This window comes from Uloborus diversus, chromosome 8 (assembly GCF_026930045.1).
Source record: "Uloborus diversus isolate 005 chromosome 8, Udiv.v.3.1, whole genome shotgun sequence".
In the NCBI taxonomy this organism is placed as follows: domain Eukaryota; kingdom Metazoa; phylum Arthropoda; class Arachnida; order Araneae; family Uloboridae; genus Uloborus; species Uloborus diversus.
In genome coordinates, this window is record NC_072738.1 from 101,586,832 (window position 1) to 101,608,758 (window position 21,927).

Genomic DNA, 21,927 nt, shown 5'->3' on the forward strand with positions numbered 1-21,927 from the left:
TATCGATCAGGGCTTTAATTCAGTTTTACCAAAGAATTTCGTTAAATTAGGAGCGTGTTCTAATTAGTTGAGATTATAACTCGGTTGGTTGTAATTTGGAAAAAAACTTCATTTTGTACAGAAAAATAAAGATCTTTCAATACATATAAAATGTTCAGGGTTGAGGGAAGTTTTTTCGTCCTCCTCACACCCCCCCCCCTCCCTCAATCCAATTTGGCGATTTATGCAAAATTTAAACTTAAAAAAATTAACTACAGAAAAACGTATTCAAAATTTAAATTTAAAAAAAAAAGCTCCCAGCTGGCTCTCTCTCCAGGTCCGAATTAATTTTGTATCAAGTTTCAAGACTGTGAGATCTCCTAGACATCGTAGACCCCCCCCCCCCCCCACACACACAAACTAACAAACAAACAAAAATTTGACGGAAATATTTTTAATGTACAGAGATGTAGATAGAGAAATGGAAAATAAAGAAAGATGTATATTTTCAACTAATTATTTTTTTATGTTTTCATTTTTCATTACATAATCAACCTGCCTAAATATTATTAACAGTTGCCGCATTTGCCAAGAAACAGCGACATGACATTTGAGGCTACCGCGAACTCCTATTATAAACCAATCCACGCATCACCAAACTAAAAATTAAACAGATGTTGGTTTTCAAAGAAACAAAGACATAATATTTGAAGTTGCTCATAATTCATGTTGTCATTTGTCAAGAAGGGCAATGATTTACGAATTTGATACAACGCTTATCAACGTCAGAAAAATCTTTTCGCTTTTCATTCATGCTACCCTACAGCTGCAAAACAGAAAGAGGATTCGTCTCGAAGAAGGGAAGATTGAAATCTGTTGGGAAACCTGTCCATCCTGTAGACTTGGACTTCGGATGAGGAAGTTGACTGGAGAAAATGACAAGAGAGTCCATAAATTACTCAAAGACTTCATTAATCTCCGACATCAGGCTTTAAGATACACGAATAAAAAAGCTGTAATTTTTGTCTAATATGTTTTGAAATGTTATTTGAGACTTGTCCGTTATTGTAATCGAGATGCTCAAGTGGTTTTGAAAGGTATGATTCAGTAGACTAAAACTGTGTCTAAAACCTCCTTTGTTCCGCGGATCGGTAAAAATTTCGCGGACCAATAATTATTTATTTATTTATTTATTTTTGGAAGTTTTTTTCGTCGCCTGGGGGAAAAAAAACCTATCAAACTACATCTTGAGAAGAAAAAAAAAATGAAAATTTTATCTTTTCGTAGATTTTACCTTTTGAGAAGTTACATGCTCCCTTAAGTGTCATCAAAAATTCGAACTCTTCGCAGACAAGGTGCTGAAATAGAAGACTTAGCCTATGATATTTTAAAAAAAATATGGAACTTTCAAATTCCTTGTCATAAAAAATAATAATAAAGGTTGCTGGTCAAAGTTAACAGTTGAAAATGAACTGATTCAATTGCACTTAAGTCTCAAATTTTTATTTTCCCAATAGTCGTTATTTTAAGAAAAATCATAAACGAACTTTAGATAACAAAACATGATTATCTAGTTGTAAGTCTAAAGAAAATGAAAGTCAGAAATAAAAAAATAAATAAATAAATAAAACAATAAAGAATAGAATTTCTAAGAGATTTCATCGACCGTACTTCAATTCTTTCCCCAACGTCGTAAAGCAAATGCGATGCGCTCATGCTGATTCAAGTAAGGAAGGGCTATTTACAGCCAATTGGTTGAAGGCAGCCATCTGCGCTTATATCGCATGGTGGAGTAATATAGTCCATCGCTTTAAGTGGGACAGCGAGCTACTTTTCCCGTAAAAAAAGGATGAATTCTTTTCTCGTCATCCCTAAATCCCTTAGGATACGGAAAAAGTTATCCCAAATATTTGCTTTCGATAAAACACCGATGGCTGCGAGCAAATGGAAGACATTTCTGGTCACTGAAGGGGAGCATAACCCGCCTGTTTGCTATTAAAAAGAAAGGATTTTAAAATTTATTTAAACAACTGTATATGATTACTTACTTTTCGCATTTCAATTGCTTCGTTAATTTTGAGCTAGCTTTCAAAAAGTGCCAGTTTATATTTTGAACTTAAACAATACGAAAAATTTTAAAAAGTCAATTCTTACTTTGGTAAACGAAGAAAAATTTTATTTTAATAAATTAATTTAATTAATGAACTAATATTTGAGAAAACTGTGTTAACGTCAAGTCTCAAGTGTCATCCACTACAAACTTTTCTAAAAAAAAAAAATTTTTTTTATCTTGAGTGAATAAATAAAAAGGCAGTGAAAAGGGCCGCCTCTGACAGACACATAACATGCACAACTTTTCGTCATGTTATTAACAGATGATTTCAGGCGCGCTTGTGGAAGTTGCACCCAGTCCTTTTCCAGAGCACTTTTAAGCTCCTGAATGATTCTGGGTAGAAGGTTGGTGTGTTACAATTACCTTCCCAATAGCCTTCCAAGCATGTTCACTGTGGGTTCAAAAATACATGTAAAAAAAAGTTTTTCCTAGCTAACGGGACACCCCTCAATACTTTTAGACTTGCGGATAGTAGTATACTGGAAGAATTGTAACTTCCTATTTTAACTGAAAGAGGGTGCTCAACACCTTCCCGAAACTTCATAAGTATGAGGAGGGGGGTTAAAAAATACATTGAACTGAAAACACATTAACAACAACTGTTATAATATACACTAGTAATATGCATATAAGTTGCAATAAAATAATTATTTACGTAAAAACAGTGGGGGAAATAAATGTTTCTAAATTTGTGGTATTTTCTATGCTACGGCTAATGTTAAATTTAGGGCTGAAAATTTGAGTAAGAAGCTAAAACTTTTACAGCAAAATACTATTAGTAAGTCTAAAAAAATAGGGGGGGGGTTCTGGACCCCTGTTGAAAAAAAGTTTCTTTGAACCACCCTAATGTTCACTAGGATATTTGGCTGACTATTCCATTCAATGAACATTTTTGCTTTCCAGATAGTCAACAACCAGAATGGCCCTATGGGGTAATACATTCCATAAAAAGGAGCGAACGACCATCAGCACCCCTTAAATGTCGCATTTAGGGTTTTCTCATCACTGGCTAAAGCATTAAAGGAACCGAACGCATAGAGCTCCTCACGTCCCTGCTTCCAGCAACACTCCTGCATTATCATATGTGTCTTTTTCCAAGACGTTGCTGGGATGATATCGGATCCCACGTTCCCACCATATGAAGATTCGCAAAAAATCAAGTTGTAAATTGAATAGTTGTGTAAAACAAGGACTCTTCGACTTCTTTATTTGGCTGAAAACTGCAATTCTTTTAACCTGTTAGTATATTGTTATTAATATTTATAACGGTAAAGATCTCCCTCGAACACGCTCATATTATGTGATTTATTTATTCCAGAAAAATAATCAAAAATTATTTCTCGTGTGAAAATTAATTTTAAGAGAGGGCGTGGTTTTCTCTAAGCTTAAAAAAGGTTGACCACCTGTTGCACGTAGTGTCTGTTACGTAAAAAAAAGAATAGCCAAAATATTACTTCTTTCCTTTTCGCGGGAAAAGTTTCTCCACCTTAGCTTCTATGTATGGGAGATAGAAGGACAGAAATTCTTCTGCCTAGCACGTCCCAACCAAGTTTCATCAGAGAGAATAAGTTATCAAAAAACATTTGAATGATTCTCTCATCCTGACGAAAATCGTCCACCTTTCCAACACGACGTGGGTTGCGATTATCAACCATTAACATGAAATTACTTCCAGTCACACCAGCATAAGTGATTCGAAAACATTTAAGAATCTATTCTTCACAGCTGTAAACCATCCTAGATTCATTTCGAATGTTGTGGAGGTCAGTACGATTACAAATCTTGATACCACCCCAAATTAACAACAATCGTATAAATCGTTTGACACTTTCTTGCTGGGTGCTGTATTTTTTATAAGCCCTCAGATGCAATTACTCCTATTTTCAGGATGAACTGCAAAACGATACTCGTCACAACAGAATACAATTGTTCTATTCATGTCTTCTCCATTGCTCAAATCCACTCCTGTCCACTTTCTGTACACAGCACGATGACATTCTATTTAAGCGACAAACATGCTACGATTCCCGTATTCCCAAGTGCAAAACAGCAGTTTGGACTTACTTTCCTACTAATAGCCTAACGGAGTTCATATTATGTGATGGCTGCCCGAAAGTAAATACCAATTTTTAAAAAAAAAACACACATAAAAACTTTTTTTTTCTTTAAAAACAAAATTTTGCTTTACATGAACGAGAATTTCATGAACTATTTTTAAACATCGTCTTCTCCATAGTTCCGACATTTGTCGTAGTGGAAACTACTACTTCTCTTAGCTTTCTTCAAAACAAAAAGATGCCGCCAGTAAAGCAGCCAGTGTGAACCATTTTTTTTTTTACGTTTTTATAACTATCAAAGTTCTTTTTGTAAACTCTCGCTTTAAGTTCAACAACAAGTGATGGTCGGAAAGTGCAATTCTGCTGGTGTACCTTAACAATAAACCCTCATTCAAAACATCGGTTGGGAGCAGTCTCATCATCCGCTTTGCAGCCCCGATCTTGTAGTTTCTTGTTCCCACTTGTTCTTGAACTCGAAAGGTGATTTTGGAGGCAATTGCTTTGACAGCGATGAAGATGCGAAAAACGGTGCTCAACAATAGCTACCGGCGGCAATTCACTGATTCACTGGCAGCATTTTTATGTGAAAGAGGAATAAAAAGTTGGTTTCCCTCTGCGACAAATGTGTGAACGCATATTTGTGACGGTTATAAGAGTTCAAACTCACAGTGAGAATGCAGTTATCTAAGTTTCTATGTGATGTGGCTCTCCAGTGACACGATTAATATCTAAGTGGTTTTTTTTTTTTAATTCGTGGCAAACTCATTACAGAGTATAATTTGTTAACGGTTCAGGCACTTCAATTTTGTGCTGTTTCAGGGTGTAGCATTCATTTACTGTCTCCTTACAGTAGTAAGTCTTGGAAAAATGGAGGTACAGATACGTTTTCTTACACGAAATTCAACAGGAGAAATACCCTAAGAGGATCAATGTGTTGGGTCTCGGTAGCAAACAGAGCAATGACATGTTGTTTGACTCAACACCAACTGTGGCCATATGGCACTATTTCGAATTAAAGTGGCCGCAGCGACAATTTCTAAACCGGGAGAACTTTCACTGCTGTTAAATAAATCTTGTATAAAAAGTTTCAGAATCAATTCGTTTCGATTAAAAACAGAATCAATTGCAGAATTTTTACTATGCCATTCTTTTTGTCCAATTTGAAACACCTTGCTGTTTCTGAAATGCTTTTTCTACATGTGTAACTAAAATTTGTTATTAAAAAAAAGTTTTTCTATGAGTTTTTCTCTAGGCAATACTGACTTTTCGGACAACCCTCGTACATCTACCCTCATCTGACGTTGTTTCTCGTCTACATTTTTAGCTTGGTCGGTGATATTAACAATTAAAGATGATTTCATAGCTTGGATATGCATTTTGTGATTATTATGGATTCCACTACTGCTAAGTGTATTTTTTCTCAAATATGAACAAATGAAATTCTGGCCTTTGTTTTGAGGTTTTTTCAGTGATCGTGGAATTTCAAATTCTTCCTTTTTGGTTATTTCCCCCAGTCTGTCGGAAATTTTTATAATTTTTTTTAAATTCAAGCCTGATTGTTATACACAGTCACTTGACATAACTTTTATTTTCGAGGTAGACCGTGCAAAGCCGGGCGTCGAAGCTAGTACTGAAATAAATATTCGTGTATTTGTGGCAAAAAAAAATGTTGCCATTGGTGCTATCCGGGCAAGAGTCCAGGCTTTTTTTTTTTTTTTTTTTTCAAGCCTGATTGTTGAACGCGTCACTTGACACAACTTTTATTCTCAAGGTAGACCGTGCAAAGCCGGGCGACGCAGCTAGTACTGAAACAAATATTCGTGGCAAAAAATGTCGCACCAGTCCTATCCGGGCAAGAGTCCGGGCATCATAAAGCCCGAGATGTATAGCTCAATCGATCCCAGTGACACGCTTCTTCCGCTGCCGCCTATCGCCAAATTTAATAAACAGTCAGCTGAGCGCTCTTAAAGGATCGAGTCCTCATCAAACATTTAGCGCCGGGCCGCGGGACCGAGGACACATTGCCGGTACACGAAACGCGAGGGATTAATTCCTGTCCACTTCCATTTCTTTAATAGCCCAGCGCGAACCTGATTTTAAGGCCGATTAAGGGACTCTGATTCGGAGGGATTCATTTTTCGCTTCTGCAATTTGCCCGGATGAAGATCTTCCTGCAGAATGTTGGGTAGAGTCGAACATTGCTGGGGAACCTGAAGAGATCAGATGCTGAGAGTAGAATTGCCATTTTGTCTTCAACGTCTGATTAGAAAGGATTAATTTCTTACTTTTGGTAGTTTGTTTTGTGGGAAATTGAATTGACGAACCAAGTTAGCACGTTTTTAGCCTACTTTCCCAGTAAAAGTCAGAAAAAGAAGAAAAAAGCATGAAAGAAGGCTTAATGCATCTTAAAAATATTCCGAAAAACAAAAAAAAAAAGTCAAAAATAAATAAAATAATTAAATAAATATCGAAAAATTAAAAATTGGAAAGTAGGGTATTGAGATGGGGAAAAATGTCTGTCGGTCTGTCTGTCTGTCGGTCTGTCTGTCTGTCGGTCTGTCTGTCGGTCTGTCTGTCTGTCCCCCCCTAATAACTTTTGAATGAATAGTCCGATTCGAACAAACTTTTTTTTGTTCGAAAGATCTCGGCAAGGACACCTCATTCCCATATTTCGCTTTTTGGTTTGAACTATTTTTTGTTCAATTTTGAACAGTTCAAAAAAACTTAACATTAGCTCCTACGGGGAAATTCAAGGCAATTCCGAACTGTGAGGCGAATTTGCTTCAAACAAACTTTGTAGGAAAAAGCTTTTGATGAAAAACTTGTATATAAAATATCTTTTTGATTTGTACAATTTTCTGTTCAATTTTGAACAGTTCAAATCCCTGAACATTAGCGCCTACGGGGAAACTGAAAGTCAATGTAGATTCCGTACTTGAAGGCGGATTTACTTCAAACAAATTTTGTTGGAAATAGGTCTTGACGCCGAACTCCAGACTCCGACTCCGAGAATTTAGGGGCACCTGAATCCGAATCCGACTCCTGTGCCCGACAATTAATCGGACTCCGACTGCCCGACTTCGACTATGACTTCCTAGCTTTGGCAAAATTTATACGCGGACAAATGACTGACTCCGATTCTTGGATATTCGACTCCGACTCCTTCATCCCAAAATTAGATTGACTCCGACTCCGACGCTATGGTTTTAACTGTGAAATAATTATTGTTGATGTGATTTGTTTTTATTTTAACGCTAAAGTTTTTATTTAGGTATTCAGTTTTCGGTGAATAAACTCGAAGTCATTTATGTTTCTACGTAAAGATACACGCAGACGATTTTTTTTTTTTTTTTTTTTTTTGACAATGAAAAGTATTTCTTTACGTTGACATTTTATTGTTTTTATTTATCTTGATAAGTGCATTAATTCATTAAAAAAATTATTTTTGGCAACAGGGGAAAAAGAAACGATTTTTTTTTGATAGGATGTATTTATTTTAATGAGCTTATTAATTTTTATTATTTTTTTTTCGTTTTGAAAGCTGTTGAAGAATTTTTTTTTAAATGGAAAAAAAGTGTATTAGCTGCTTTGTTTAAAAGTTGCTGCTATTTTATTTGTTCGTTTTTTTTTTCTTTTTTTTACGCATCTAATTTTTTTAGATGAGTGAGGAATATTTTATTCCTAGAAAGTAGCTTAAAATATTGGAAAAATATGTTTGAAACAATTTGCGATTTTAGCTATTTTGAGAACATTGATCAGGTACTAGAAAGTAGTATGGGTATACGGGAAAGTAGGCTCGTCTAGTTCTAGACAGAACTTCTTGTTTCTGCAAAGACATTGACAGACTTTGTCAATCTTCTGAACCCAGCTAGAAGTATTTTTCGAAAATGTCGTCTTTGCTCCAGTAAATTTGCACCTAATTTTAAGAAATACAAACAGTTGCTTTTTAAAAAAATAAATTATGTATGTTTCTTTTCAGGCCGATTAAGGGACTTCGATTCAGATGGATTTATTTTTCACTTCGTCAATTTGCTTCAATGACGGCAAGTGGTCTCCTGCAGAATGTTGAGGAAAGTCAAAGAGATTGCTGGGGGTTTCGAAGGAAGTAAATGCTTAGGACAGGTTTTTCAAAATCGATGTTAAATTTTTATCTATTTATCCTGGAAAAAAATAAATGCCCATGAGGCATTAAAAATTAATGTCTAGTCGTACAGTGAAACCTGTGTAAGTTGACCGCTTGTATTGCAGTACTGTGGTGGTCAACTTACACAGGTGATCAACTTATAAAGGGTGGTAATGTTTTTTTTTGTTTTTTTTTTTTTTTTTGGTCATTTCTTGAGCCATGGTTTCAGTTTTTGAATAATTGTCACTTACTTTTTCTGTTTAAGTCACTTTCATTGTTTAACATTACTTTGAAACAATAATTAAAAATGTTATTCAAATATTTTTGTTTTTTCTGCCTTGTTTTTTACTATATTAGACACTAGTTTCAGAAATTCCATATGTGTCAGCTAATTTTCTCTGGCTTTCCCCCTTTTCAATTAATTTTAATATTTCATACTATTTATCAATCTCAAGTTCAACTAACTTTCTTTTTGAAGAAATTTTATGTAAAACACAAAGAGCAACAAGCTGGACTCTCTTAGTTCATAGGGGTTGCTGAAAATGAAAATGTCCTATCCAGAAATAAGTAACTGCTGTGCTGCTGTTTTATTTAGTTGGTAAAATTGCTGAATAGGCATCAAAGCATTTAAATTATTCTTGGAAAGCTATTAAAAAATAAATAAATAAATAAATGAAATGATTTGCTCAGTTAAATTAAAAAATAAATAAACCAAGTGGTCAACTTTCAAAGGTTTTTTTACAATACTCCAAACTAATTTTGGTGTGCATTAGTGGTCAAGATAGAGAGGTGGTTAAGTTACAAAGGTTTTCCTTCATTATATAAGACAAGACTAATTCCGTTCCCGACAAAAGTGATCAACATAGGCAGGTGGTCAACTTACAAGGATGGTCAACTTTACAGGTTTTACTGTACTAAGTTATAAATCGTGCGAACTGGCAAAACGTAGCACCTAGGCAATTGAACAGCAGAAAAAGAGGAAGAAAAACACGTTGCAACGTCGTAAGATTTTAACTGAAAATCTAAGTGACTCCGCCTCCAGTTCGTTTCGCTTGCCAACCTCAGTTTGCCACCTGTAGTGGCTCAATGCTGCTTACAGCGGTTGACAATTGATGTTCAATGTTTTACCCCTGGATATCCTCAGAACATCCAAAGGTTGAGGATGTCTTCATGACATTCTCAGAATTGGATGTCTTTTAAGGTTTAGAGGGGCGAGACAGGGTGGAATGACTTCCCCTGGGTGTTCTGCATCCCCAACGGTACCAGTATCAACCTGATAGAGATTGAAAGTCTGGAGGAGATAGGTTTAAAGACACACACACACAGAGACATACGCGCACAGTAGTACAGATAACCAACAAAAGTAAGTCTTCTTATCAGTATTACTTAAACTGCTCTAGTTGGGGCAAAAATAGTCAGGTTGCATTTTGAAGGTTACGCAGATCCTAACTGCAACATCATGGCAAGGTTTGCTCCAACTATAGACACGTATGGGTGTCATTTCATTCGGACTGTCGGGACTATATTCCCGAACAAACTAAACTCAACCGCTCTCTGATTTTTTTCTCCCATTTTTTAATACTATCTAGTATTTTACTACCAGTAACTGAAAAGATTGCGCTTCAAAGTATAAAATTATTTCCACAAAAAATAAAAATTTCTTACTTCATAATAGCAATACTTCATTATGTACACATATCATACACATATCATCATACATCAATAAGGCAAAACTTCTTACCTAAAAAAAGAGAAAAGAGTGAAACAATCAAAAGAATTATTTTTGCAAAGAAAAACATAATCAATAAAAAGTATAATGTAGGCAAAATAATTTTTTTAAATTATTTTTCGCGTTAGTTAAAATTTTGTTCGGAGATCAAAACCGTCATCTGCCGAACTTAAACTAATCTCGATTTATCTCGATCTCAATAAATATTTAACCATTGCTGTTTTTCTTGTTGGAGGAGAATGCGGAGGAACGCCGTTCTCAAAACGTCGGTTTTATTACTGTAAGAACTATGCAAAAAACTAATAGAAATTAGTTTCACACCAACTTTTTTTTAGTGTTTGATTTTTAAATTAAAGCAGTCAAATACTGGCTTTTTTTTTTCTTGTCGAGGAAAAAATCGGCCTCCATGATTTCTATCTTATAAAAAGTGTGTTTTCCCAAATATCTTTTCCCAACTACAGCACTGTGTAAACGAAAACATAAAAGAAACTTCATACTTCATACTTGTTTTTCCTATAAATCTCCATATCAGCTCTGGTTAAGACCCGAGCATCACATGCAGTCTTCAAAAAATCTTGAAACAAAAATAAGATTATAAAAATAAAATAAATAAATGCTTAAATTTGGTACATTTGAAGTTATGCTTCGAAAAAATCATATTCTCATTGAATTTTACGTTGAGATGAAAGTGGAATTTCATCACGCAAAAGGTATGACAATACTCTCGCGCAAATTTATGACGATAACTCAAGTTTCCGCTCAAAAGAAAAGTGCACTGATGAAAGAGAAAAGGGTGCAGAAATACAATTTGAAATAACAACCATTATCAAAGATTAAATCTTGTAATTTAGTGAATTAAGCACATAGTTTTGCTTAGGCAACATATAAAGGGGTGAGCAGGAAGGAAAGAAGCAGTTGCATTTATACGCCGATATAAAGTGTGAAAAATTATTTCTAGCTTGTCCAGAGGTAGTAACTTTAGACTCTTGCCTCATTCTAATCTGCTATATCTTCCGGACAAGCTAAAAACAATTTTTTACCTTTTATTTGGCATATAAATGCAGCTGTCCCATTCCTCCCTGTTCTTGACGTATTGATTCGCACAGCATGATTTTTTTTTCTTTTTTTTTTCACTGCATTGACTCTCTTTTCTTTTCTTCTCGGTTTCTTTTCTTTTCTTTTGTATCACTTTAAAATATTATACAATTTAAGTTTTATCAGCATGATAGTTAGTATGAGTTAAAATGTGAAAAGATAGATTAAAATTATGGAAAATTATAACTTTTAGAATCACGGAATTATCAACAAGTTGCAAAAGTTCGAAAAGAAAAAAAAATGTCGTAAAGATACACGATAGAAGTAGAAGTGTTCTTTTTTTTTTTTTTTTTTTTGCATCCTGAACTATTATTTCACCCGCACGCCACTCTCTTGTTCTTTCTGCACCTAAAAGGCAGATTCACAACAAAATTGGAAATTTTAATGAAGAAAACAGATTATGCACAACAAGACAAATAATCAATAATCGAAATTCGGTTTTTAATTGTTAGCAAAAGCACCGATATATAATAGTAATTACAAAGTTAATTTTGTTAGTAACAGTCAAACTAATCTCAAGGATGAACTTAAGCAATTTTAACGCTTTTACATTAATGACTTGACTTTCAAACAAACCATCGAAAAACTGCATTATTTCAAAAAATAAATAAATAAATAAAATCAACAAATGTGTGTTTGATTAGATTCAGCCTTGAAATTAATTTGTTAAATTTACTACCAACACTAATTTCATTTGCTGTTATTTTTCATTGTTTTTGGCACCAACTAAAAACAACAACATTCCTTCCGTCACACAAAAAGTAAAAAAAATATTTAAATCGGTGCGCAGACTCAATTTTATTTTTTACGTTTCTGCGCATGACATCACAAATGATGAACTGCCATTCTTTGTTGCCATTAACGCAGAGCGTGATATTTAACTCCATCTTCACTCACGTGTACAGGCTAACTAAATACTATGGTTGATGGCAAGCGTAGAGCGCAATACTTAATTCACTTCTGAATTATCATAACCTGGAAACGCGGTAGAAAGCAAGAGTAAACATTCAGCGCGCCAGTTGCTTGTGCACCTAAGCGCATCACTTGTGACGTCATAAAGACCACGTCTTGTTTGAAAAATCGGACATTTTTAAAAATTAGTTAAAAATTAAATGTCAGGAAAATGAAAGTATTTTCTGGGTCCAAGTAATTATTATTATTTTATTTATTTAATTTATTTATTTATTTATTTATTTTTTTTTTTTTGCTCATTCTATCAACTTTAGTGACTAAAAGTAATACTGAAGAAAACAACCCCATTTTAAAATTCGAAACGCACTGTCAATGCATACTAACTTCCTTATTAATAATTTATCATGCGTCGTCTCCAAAATTTTTAATGCGCAGTGAATGATAAAAATAATAATAATTTCCTGTATGCCAAGCAACAAAAAAATAAATTGCTAAATGCTGGCCAAATTCCAGTTGAAAGCGGTTCACAACAGGATGCATCGAGAGAAGCAATCGAAATAAAGAAATTCTCTGATGAAACTGCTTAAAAAATACATTTATATCGTTTTCAATGAGAAAAGATGATAAATTACGAGCATTACTCCTCAAGAAAGTTGGACAAAGATTTGCATTGCGAAATCATTAAGTTTCTTATTTTCAAGCACTCAAGGACAAAAGTTCTTTTGTCGAAAGTTCGGAAAGTGTTTCTTTGTAATTGATCAAGGAAAAAAAAAATACATTTTTTAAACCGAGATTGTAGATGACGATTATAAATTGTTTTGTTTTTTATGTAGATTATCATCAAGCAGTAGCGTTCTTGGCATAGGTGTCACCTGGTGAGGTGAGGCCAGGTGTGCTCAGAAGCTTAATGTGTGGGAGTGCTGAAATTCTTAATTTTCCGAATAGAACTCCAAGTTTTCCCGAATGATGATCATTTTGCCGAATGAAACTCTTAAATTGTTGCCGAATGATGATCATTCTGCCGAATCGTCAGACAAAATTCACCGAATGATGCTAATTTTGCCGAATGGAACTCTAAATTATTGCCGAATGATAATAATTTTGCCGAATCGTCAGATAAAATTCACCGAATGATGATAATTTTTCCGAACGGAACTCTAAATTATTGCCGAATGATAATAATTTTGCCTAATCGTCAGACAAAATTCACTGCATGATGATAATTTTGTCAACTCGGCAGACAAAATTCACCGAATGATGATAATTTTGCCGAATCTTCAGACAAAATTCACCGAATGATGATAATTTTGCCAACTCCTCAGACAAAACTTGCCGAATAAGGAAATTTCGGTAGGTCACAGTGGCCTCCCGTGACCTCCCATCAGGGAACCCCTGGGTGAGGTAGTTTTTAGCGCCATCCTTTCCTCAAATATAATTATTTTTAGCTTTGTATACAAACGTAATTTTAATAATCATTTTCATTTTGAATATTTATTTTGGGGTGTAACAAAAGTTTAAAACAATGCTTGCTTCGTATACAATGAAATGGACGATACATTAGTATAAATCAGAACACTAGTGCAGCAAGCCAGAACTACCTTATGGAGGGTTTTTTTTTTTTTTTTTTGATGAAAAATACGTTCTGGAGGGGGTTTTTTGATGAAAAATACCTTTGGAGGGGGTTATTGATCAAAAATACTTCTGAAGGGGATTTTTTTTTGCCAGAAATACCTTCTGAAGGGTTTCTTTTGATCAAAACATCCCTTTCATATGCATAAACTGCTACATTATAATTTGCATTTATGTTAAAACTAATGGCTCTAGCGTGGTGTTTTAACCCCCTCCCCCCCCCCTTCGCTGCGCCACTAAATCAGAAACGAATTTTGGGCTAAGCATACTTTGGATCAACGGTTCTCAAACGCTGGTCGGGCACCGGTCCTCAGAAAACTGGTCCAGGTACTCAGGTGGTTTACCTGTGTGCGCAAAATAGGTTTCTGATAAAAAGGGAGGGGGGGGGGACCGATGTGGATTCCACATTTATTTCTTGTACGCCTAGGAAGTAGTCATTTTTTTGTTTCATAGCAAGAACTTAGGTCATGTATATTCATGTTCTAGCAAGAGCGCCCATATGCAAAATTTTAAGGGGGGGGGGGGGGGGGCTCAAAAATTTTCCCCATGTTTTAGCGGAATATTTTCCCCATGGAAACCGATTTTAGTACAGATTAGAGATATTAAAATTTGACATTTTTAATAACTTATTCAATGATTGCTGGAAAAGAAATTTTTGAAAAAAAGAAAGCACTAAAAGCAAGAAAGTTCTAATTTTTAAGGGGGGGGGGCTTGAGACCCCCTTGCCCTTCTATATGGGCGCCCTTGTGCACTAGTGTTAGAAGTAATATTTCATTGGTACACAATTCTTTAGACACTGTCCAACTCTTATAAATGTTTTGCGAACCTAGAAAATCGCACTTTCAAATGTAAGAAAAGCTGATGTAAAGGGAAAATTTCTCGTTTGACTTATTCTGTCGTTAATTTATTTTATTTATTTCTTTATTTTTATTTTTTGTAAAATATAAACATAAAACACCGATGCATAAATTGCTTTAATAAATGTTATCAAATCCTAGGATAAAGTTGAGAAATGCTACTTCAGACCCAAATATGTAACCAGGAGCGTGGACAGAAATTTTGGGGCCTGTCACAAATTACTTTTTTGTGGCTCCCTCCACATTATTACCCCTACGTTCCTACATATATTTCACCCATCATTTTAAAAATCTCGAACCCACTTCAGACTCGGTCCCGGACGCATATAAATAATCTTTACTCTGCTAGAGACCATGCAAAAACTTGGAGACTGCTGATTGGCTACACTGTTAAAAAAAACCTGAAAGTTCAGGTAGTTTTCTGACCGATTTTCACAGAATATTTCCGTAATGCTTCAAAACGTATTTTTTCCTTCCAAAAACAGAAATATCACGAAAGGAAGTAACGAAAACAGAATTTTTCCATTTCTAGGGCTGCCGCTGTGCTGTACTTTGTTAGTATCCTGATTAGCATTCAAGTTATGATAAACATCGCTTTTTGATAGTGCTTATTAAATCGCACTGTTACATTTTTTAATTAAAAGCTTATTTAGAATAACAACTCAGATGTCGAAGACAAAATAGATAGCTTGCTATTTCATGCCTGGAAAGTAATATACTCGTATGTCGAAATTGTTTTTACGCCTTTGGACTTTGTAAGTTTGGAAAAATGTTTGCGCCATTTTCAGACAGGCAGCTGTGTTTTGATCGCCCTGGTGATTTGATGTGAGTCTTACTGAGTCAGTATTAGAATATTATTGCGGTGTATTATTTTGCTCAATACTTCGAACAATTCTGTTCGTTAGTCATATTGTGTGTTCTAGCGGTGAGAATAGTTTTAGAATCTCGTGTTATCCATTTAAAATAAAGGCTATTGGATTACTTGTTTTCAGACGCAATGGAGACACTTAAACTTAGCACCGCTGGTCACATGTAAGTATTGTAGAATATCTTTGAACATGTTAATATACAAATGTATTTTTCTTGTTAATATGCATTTGATAGAATTCCGATGATAGCTGATTTAGAATTTATAGAACTATTATAAAGTTACTGTTTTTGCTCTAACGCGGAAATCACCGGGGGGGGGGGGTATACATCATCTGAGCAAAAAATTCTTCACGTGTATGTCAACGATTCTGTTTTTAAACACAGTAAATTGGTATGCGGTACCCTCCATCAGGTATATTATTCCAGGATAAAGTCAACCGGTTTTTAATGGTATTTTATTTGACTCATTCTGCAAAAAAAATATTCTATTTTTCATGTATGCTTTTCCATGCCATGCCAGAATATGTACGAGGAGATGTGGAAGAAAATATCGAGCAGAATCAGCATCAAAAATTGGTGTTATATTCAAATCCACTAATTTCCTTGCTGGTACTTTTCGATTATTTTTATTCATCTGAAGGTGCAAATTTCAAGATAGATGCTTGAAAGTAAGTTATCAAGCAAAAATTTCACTTAAAATATATTTAAGTAATAAATACAAATTAAAAAAATAATAGTTTTTAAATGGTTAACTATTTTTATAATATATATTATTTTAAACATAGGATAGAAAAACGAGAGTGAAATTTCAGTAAAATATGTAAAAATGAGAAACGAAAAAATAGCGCAACGAAAAATCAAGAACCGAAAGTTCTGTAAAGATACAGAAAATTTAAAAACGGAAAAATAGATAAACGAAAAATTTAAACACGGAAAAATAGATCAACGGAAAGAAGAGAAATGGAATTTTCGTTAAATCACGGAAAATTTATAAATGGAAGAACAGAACTAAACGGAGAAATAAGAAATGGAACTTCTGTTAATTCACGGAAAATAATTTAACGGAAACGTAATATTTACGGCAACTTTGCTGCCGGTACTTTATCCGTTATTTTCAGGAAATTTTTTTAACAGTGTACCGCGTTATAACACCACCCATCTTTATCATAGCTCGTTTTGCATGATTTAGCTTGTTTCATTTCGAAACAAGACCTTCTAGACATTGTTCAAGGAGGGTGGGAGAATACAAAACATCAAAACGTGAATTCAGAGATTCTGAGGAACGAAATTTGTTCACATGCGTTGACTGGAGGGGGAAAACATCGCTGACGCATTTGCGTTTGCTGCCAATCAGGAGTCCCAAAACTATTACAAGGTCCCTAACTGAGTAAAGGTTGTTTATATGCGGCCCGGATCAACAGGTGTCCCTTCTCCCCCCTGTGCACGCCCCTGTATGTAACCATTTTACACGTTTGCGTAAAAACAATCCATGTTTTGAAAAGGTCGAACATCAGACAGGTGCCCACCACCCCTATGAGCAAGGGCGCACCTCTCCCTAAGTATTCCGAGGACCCCCCTCCCAAATCAAAAGCCCCCCAAAAAAGAAATACCTCCTCAAAACACCCCCTAAAAATTTCAATGGCGCAATCTGCGCCATGACCCCCCCCCCCCCCCTCTAGATGGGCACCACGGTATCAGATCAGCTGAAAATCTGAATGATTGACAAAATAGCAACAAGAATAGAGATTGATGAGCAGCTTTTTTTTTTCTTCGGACCTACCCACCTTCCAGCAATATGTGAATCTTCCCTAGCCACCTGTTTCACTCGCATGTATTTATGAGCACGCCTGCAGCCGTGAAAAAGAAATCCCAACTAGAGCTCTTTCCAGATCTATGCATATTTGCAAATCCCTGTTAGAAAGCGGGAGTTAAGGAAATATGTAATGGAGAAGAAAAAGCATCGCTGAATTAGTAAAAAGTTTTTTACCTATGTTTTCCGCGTCCGAAGAAATTCCTGCTTTTGCTTTTAGGAAATTCCGCTACTAAGAGTTTTTTCTCAGACTATTTCGGTTACTTTTCATAACCAAATGGGAGTTTTCTCTTTTCTTCTAGCACTTTTTATCCAAGCAAGTGGGATGCATACATCAACAAATCAGTTTTCATTAAATAGATTTGGTTTTAAAACTCTCGTTCTAAAGATCTCGTTTTAAAATTTGGGAATAAAGTGCAAACATATGGGTAAAAATGTTATACTCGCGCAAATGGGTTGAGCATATGGTGAATTATATTTACTATAAATCATCCAAAATGAAGACCACTAATTGATTAAAAGCACAAAATTCATTATGTTTCAAAATTAAAGCGTCTGAAAAAGATTATTTCCTCAACATGTGCAAATGTCATTTTCAACTAAAAATATTTGGGAGGGGGAAAGTTGCAGATCCAGTTTCAATCATCGAAGCACTCTCGATCAATAGCACATACATTGTAGTAGTATTGTAACATTTATTCTTGAAATGGCCTTCTAAAACAAATATCATAATAGCATTTAAGCTGTTTTCATGGTGTACAGCTTAACTTAATGTTAGTTCGTAATATATACATTGAGTAATAACATATTACAACGGAATTTACATTGCTCCACCAATGTACAAGCAGTGCATATAAACTCCAAATATACACATTGTCTGCAAGCAAGGGTCCTTCTGGTCTTAGCATTATCATAAAGTTGTACATATTACAGGTTTGATGTAAACTACTACTTCCATTTTCATTCTTTTGGCAACAATAAAATTTCAAGCAACACTTTTTAGTACTTCTCACCAACAAATGGATTTTAGATTGAATTAACGATTATGGAATTTCCTTCGTTCTGTAGTCCCACCAGCTTGAATTCGAAATTCAAAAATTTTGCTCTGACCAGTATTGCCGAATGTCTTCTGGAACAAAATAAATCATTCCCTGCATTATATAGCATGCAGAACGCATTACATATTTTATCAGGAGTTCCATGTTTCTCACAAAAAACAGCACACGTTGGCCAGAAGACATTACAATAGCCCTCGGGAAAGGGGAGTTGGAAGATTATAGTCATACGGCACGTGTGACCGCGTGACCAGAAGAGGTATAGTGGACGTGATTCAGTGCCTCCCAAGCCCACAAATGGCACCAGCCCACGTAGCTCCAAAGAGGGGATGTCACGTGCAGACAGAAGACGTGATTCCCAAGTCTTGGGGCCTTTTTCCCGCTGTTTGTTACGAAGACAATTTGGACATGGCATTCTTTTCCGCGTTCCAGTGGATCGAGGAATACTTTCGATTCCTCAAAGAAGAGTAATCACTTTTTCTTAGAGAATTCATTTTTCAAGACTGTGTGGTTTGTTTTCGGCGAGTCTGGCGAGTTTCTTCATTTTTTTTTCGGAAATAGAAATCATTTGCTAGTTTTTCGTCAAATATTTCATGAAATAAATACTATCATTGCTACAGGAAGAAAATTGTTATCATCAGTTCGTCGAAGATAATACCACGAAATTTTCATTTCTTGCTAGGGAAGATTCCCCTATCATTCCGTGCATAATACATTGATCAAATGTGTTCAAAACTGCCTTATACTTAATATAAGCTGGTTACTCTCATGAATTTGCGATATGTTACCACAGATTAATGTTTTAAAGTCGATGCTAACTATTATTATATTATTTGAGCGTAATAAATACTTCCACAGATTCATGTTTTAAAAACTCAGCATGATTATATGGAGAAATTGAATGTTGTGAAACGACAGTTTAGTAGAGAAATAATCTCTTAGAATTTGCATTCTATGGCTAACTCATTAAATCGAATGTCGAAATTAAAGCAACATGTTCATTAAACACTAGAACAAGAACTGTGGGTGTCCATCGAATAGCCAAATCGAGTCATTTAAATAATTGGGCGTCTAGTTAACCCACCCAATAAGTTTTGAGAATGAACTGACCATAGAATTGTGCTTCTAGTCTCCCTGACCATATTTGTGAATGATTGACTAACGAACTATACAACCATCAAAATAACTGTGGTGAGGCAGTCAATTTCAAATAATCTCAAATTTTTCGAAATAACTGAAGCTCTAACTAACTTATTCAACAAATATTTCTGATTTTGCCCTAAACACCGTATAATCAATTAACAACCTTATTGGCCATTATTTTTGAAATTTGTTTATTGCACACAGGTATCTAGACCTGCCTCTAGGAATACATAGCATTTGAAATAATTAAGCCTGAAGTCAACAACCGCAATTCTTAAGTAAGCAAAATTTGCTTTGCACCGACTAAGGCCCCTACATAGCGGCTCTAGTACCGGCTACAGTCATATTTTTCAGTTATTGCTATAATTGTAACCCCGGTATCCGAAACGGCGTGACGCTGCGACGCACGTGGCATATTCTTAAAAGAGTCTGCACTGTTTCTCAGTTCGCCTAGAAAAATATTTAATCTTTTTTTGGTAAAAAAAATCCTAAATTTCAGCTAATGAAAATCAGAACCGTATTTTCTGGGTTATGATTCGCAAGTAGCATGTAATTTTGAAGCCTTTTTCGCTGCCGATTTAGATTTTACGATTAATCTTAGGCCGGTTTATCTTGCAGGCAATTTTTTATCTGGGTCCCGTTGAAAAGATTTCTGCTACCGGCATTGCTACTGTAATAGTCCTTCCTATTTCAAAAGAAATACGAATTCTCTGCAATATTTAAATTATAACTTATACACAGTCTTGCACAATTTTCGATAGAATAGAATATTCTCCTGGGGGGAGGGAGGGAGGGAGAAGGTTGGTTCATAGAATTCATTACGAGTAAATATTAATATTAAGATTGGCAATGTGGCCGTAAGTTTAAGTTTCTGGAGTACTCCAGAAACTTTATTTCCACTCCAGTTTTGTCCCTAAGTGCAGTCAATACCCATTGCTGTTGCAATTTGTTTGTATCATGTTTCGATTATAACCTTTGTGAATAACTACACCAACTTTGAAATAGTTGAAGTTAAACCAATTGTTAACTACTTGGTAATCTGCCAGAAACTTTATTGCATGTCATCGCTCATAAGTACTGTCCAATACTGTTTATTATTTTCGAATATCTTTATATTGCCGAATATTGTTTAATATTGTCACTGTTCTACGTTCTGTCCGTTCTCGAAAGCAAAGACTACCACTCTGGATAGATTCCATTTCAAAAAGGAGCAATAGGTAGAGGATGGGCACTTTCCGCTCGCACGTGCTCTCTCTGTCTTTTTCGACGCTGCATTGGAAGAACTGACGAACACGTTATTTTGAACATTTTACTTCCGATTTTCTCCCCCTATTTTGGTAAAATCGGAACATACCTGACGCATGCGCAAATAAGCGCTAGGTCTCCGCTAAGGAAAACAAACAATAGTTATAAGTTTTGGCTCCTGGCAGAACTGAGCATGTTGTTGAAACAACTGAATCTATGCTTGAATTTCCTCATAAGATTTGTGGAAATTGCATTCAATGACATCACAGCAGCTCTTTGAAGTATGTTATTGTTCAAAATTAAAAAAAAAAATGTTTACTTTACATTCCATTCACATAGCTTTCAAGAACTAGGGTGCAGTAACTATTTCAGAAAAGTTTTCGGATCAGAATATGCATTTGGGTTGCAAAGATCCGAGCCCGGAGTACCACAATTTGTTCCCCCGTCCCTACTTATCTCAAGTGTTGATCGTCAGTATCATCCCCACTCTCACGGAATGCGTTCTCGGCCAAATCGACAAAACATGAAAAATTCACGGTTCATCGTGGAGCCATCACTTACTCTGATTGACCACAACCGTAACCGGTCACTCCCCCTATACGCCGCCGTTCCCTCAACAGAAACGGATAGCTCGTGTCGGCGGTATATTTGTGATGAACAGATTTATCACCCACCGACGCAATATGGGGAGCTCTTTTCTGGGGAAAAATATCACTTAAGATTATGCAACACGGTAAAGTAAGGAAAGGACGAGTATTTGATGTGCCAAATATTCAAACTCTGTGCCCTGAATTATGTTTGAAATTGTTTATATCTTTGAAAATGAAACTGAAAAAATGATGGATTAATTAATAAATAAAATAACTATACACAATAAAATAATAATACAGTGAAGTACCGTTTATACGTTTTTCCTTTCTACGTTTTATCAATTGTACGTTTTTTAATTTGGTCCGTACAGAGTTTAGTACATATTACCGTATACCTATTATAGTTTTTTTTTTTTCATTTATATGCTTTTTTTCATACCGTCCCTTCAAAAATGTAAAAATGGTGCTTCACTGCATATATGTAATAAATTTAGGTGTATTCCTTATACAAATGCACAGCTTTAGTCCGATTTTTGCCAAATTTGGCACAGAGGTCCTTTGATGCTCAGGATTTCACATGGAGAAAGATCCTTATAAAAATCCATTCAATATCGGATCTTTGCCAAGTTTGGCACAGACGTCCTTTGCTGCTCAGGAATTCATATAGGGCTTTTTCCGCTCCCTATGGGGACGAAGCCCCAACTTAGGGTGGTTTTCGCC

At 35.3% G+C, this 21,927-nt stretch overlaps 1 long non-coding RNA gene across 1 annotated transcript in view; it reads right to left on the bottom strand.

Moving 5' to 3' along the window:
- The window catches only part of LOC129227713 (uncharacterized), a 38,624-nt gene that overhangs the window by 12,788 nt on the left and 3,909 nt on the right, over positions 1-21,927 (bottom strand). Inside the window, exon 2 of the long non-coding RNA XR_008580870.1 lies at positions 9,938-10,013. This is a non-coding gene — a long non-coding RNA (uncharacterized LOC129227713). The remainder of the gene's footprint in view (positions 1-9,937; positions 10,014-21,927) is intronic.